Genomic DNA, 2,993 nt, shown 5'->3' on the forward strand with positions numbered 1-2,993 from the left:
GAGGGAAGCCAACTTTCTCCCAAGCCTGAATGAACGACATTCAGCAAGTGTCACAGCACACGCAGGTGACTCATTCAGACAGACACACAGACAGATCATGTGGAGCCTGTTTCCAATGTTATGGAGCCCCTTTCCCCACGGTCTGACATGAATTGGTACGGCTCTGGCATAGCTCACGTTTTTCAGGCCGTGTCAAACAATGGTTTCAGTTATAGATGAGGTGACAAACTCCGGGCTGGCAGGGTGTCTCCACCTCCCCAGCAGCGGAGCAGCGCCTGGAACCGGCCCCCAAGCGCGGCTCAAGCTGTCCCTCCCGCTGCACCTTCCTTTTCTGGGCAAACACTTCCCTCTCCCGGTACAAAAGCTAACTACAGCCACACCGCACCATTAAAAAAAAACCCCACACTCTCCCATCTATCCTTTCATGCGTTACTTTAAATATTTGCATTTAATTTAATAAATTTAATTTTAATATTACTCGCCGCTTCCCACATGAACGGGATATTGGATGTTTGAGCTTTTTCTCACCTTCGAACAACAGTCTGGCAGTAGCTGTGCTTTTGGCCAGACACCTAGGTCCCTTCTAACCCAAACAATTCCACGATTCTGATTCTATGATCACGATAAATGTAATTTCTGCTGGAAATATTTCTATCGCCAGGAGGTATCTGTAGGATATTGCTCAACCTGTAAATTGTCAGCACTGAGGTGATTTTACTGATGAAATAAATAAGTCCCTAATCATTTTTATTTCAGTGATACTTTGAAAATGGTGGCAGATTGTGGTCTAGGGCAGTTTATCAGGGAAAAAAATAACCAGCAGCTACATCTGTAGAGTCATTTCCACTTTGGCAATAGTGAAATGTGAAAGGTCTGGGCACAAGTCTGATGAGGAGAGGTTGAGGGAGCTGAGGTTGCTTAGCCTGGAGAAAAGGAGGCTCAGGTTGTTGTTCAAAATAGGTTATTTCACCTGATATTCAAGAAACCAATCCACAAGCTGAGTTGAGGTATTTTATTCATTTACAGCCCCAAGCAGACAGGGCTGCTGAGTGGCAAATCCACAAAGCCTGCACGCTGACTACCAAGATGTTTCACTATTTATACATTATAGCAAACAAATGTATTAATGCTCACTGGCTACAAGTTACATAGCTCTCTTATTAATATGTATTCTACCTTCTGTTGGTTAAATAATTCCCTTATTCTCATACTAATTAGTCTGTATGGCCAGGTGTTGTAGACATCTTTTTCACTAAAATCTTTAAGATTTTTTCTTTCTGAGAAGATGAAGCTCTAGAAACAAAAGGTAAACAATAATTATCTGCTGCTGTGGAATGCAACAGAGTGATCCAGATTAGTCTAGTGTAGATGTTTTAGCTCAGTGACTAGTCACAGCAGAGCTAGCTCTCGCAGTCTGTCAGAGAGAGCTGCCTTGTTATCATTCTTTACTTTTCTATTCTTAAGTAGCTAGCAGCTTCTGAAAAATTCTCCTTTTCCTTTCTTTGTAGTATAGTTATAATGTAGTATATATATATATATCATAAAATAAAAAATCACACCTTCTGATAATAGTCAACCATCTCATCTCTTCCTTCACCTGAAAACCCTTGTGACCACCGTCACAGTCAGGCCTTCTCCTGAGTAGGGGGGGGTTTCTTGAGTCCATGAGCCACAATCTCCCTGTGAGAATTACCTTTTACACAGCTCCAGCTGATTCCAGCACAGCTGCAGAGCTGGCTTTGTTAATTCCATCTTTATCTCAGGAGTTCTGCCAAACGTTCTGGTGGCCTGTAAATTCTGCATTCTTTTGTGTCCACTGGGAAAAACGCCAATCACTTGCTTTTAAAATTTTAAAAGTTTAATCGTAATAAAATGGTTATAAAATGAGTCATATAATTACAGTAATAAAAATGTGGACAATTGTGATTAGGACAATACAAGACAATAAGAGCAGTTACACATGGTCCAGGTACCTTTTCTGGGCAAAGTAAGCCCAAAAAAGGATCCACATTAACAGAGGATTAACCCTTAAAAACAATAGCCTGTTGCATATTCATACACCTCATACATGATGCATAAATTCCATTCAAACACAGGATTCTGTCTGGTCAGTGTCAGCTTCTTCCTCTTAATCCTGACAGCGTCTTCATGGCTGAGCGAGGTGGGAAGAAGTTCGTTTCTTCTGATAATGGAGCAATAAATTCTTTTTTCTCTGAAAGATTTAGGTGTCCTGTGGCTGCTATCTGGTGCGAGTTCCTCTTTCCTTTCTTAAAAAACATCCCACATACATAGTTTCTATTTTAACATTATGTTATAACCTAAAGCTATATTTAACACACTACTTAAAATATTAATACAGCAAAACTTTCTAGCATAACACATATAATATTCATTTTAATATTTGCGAAAAGCCAATCATATATGCATTTTTCACATCCACTCTCAGTGCTATCTCCTCCTCCCCAAGCTTTGCTAGCCTCCCAGCATCCAAGATCATTGAAACACATAAAATACTGAACTTTATCAAGCCAATTCTACCGACAACTATTAAATGCAAATATTTATCCTTCTAACACCTGCACATCAAGGGAAGACCTCATCACCCCCTACAACACCTCAGAGGAGGCTTGGCCAGCTGGGGTCGGCCTCTCCTCCCGGCAACAAGTGACAGGACCAGAGCAATGGCCTCAGGTTGTGCCAGGGGAGGTTCAGGCCGGATATCGGGAGCAATCGCCTCACAGGAAGGGCTGCCAAGCATTGCAACAGTCTGCCCAGGGAAGCAGTGGAGTCACCATCCCTGGAATCGTGCGGATGCGGCCCTTGGGGACGTGTTTGGATGGCGGGCCTGGCACTGCCGCGTTAGCGGTTGGACCCGGCCATCCCGGGGGTGTTTCCCGACCCAATCCCCGGCACAGCCCGGTGTTCCCAGCACCGTGGCATTGCCAGGACCGTCCCGTTCCCAGAGCCCACGGCGCCCGCGCTCCTCGCTCTTC

The 2,993-nt window shown here is 43.6% G+C and overlaps 1 protein-coding gene across 1 annotated transcript in view; it reads left to right on the forward strand.

Annotated features, from left to right (window-relative positions):
• The window catches only part of THOC1 (THO complex 1), a 21,559-nt gene that overhangs the window by 726 nt on the left and 17,840 nt on the right, over positions 1–2,993 (forward strand). The window lies entirely within an intron of this gene.

Source organism: Geospiza fortis, unplaced genomic scaffold (assembly GCF_000277835.1).
Source record: "Geospiza fortis unplaced genomic scaffold, GeoFor_1.0 scaffold53, whole genome shotgun sequence".
Classification (NCBI taxonomy): Eukaryota; Metazoa; Chordata; class Aves; order Passeriformes; family Thraupidae; genus Geospiza; species Geospiza fortis.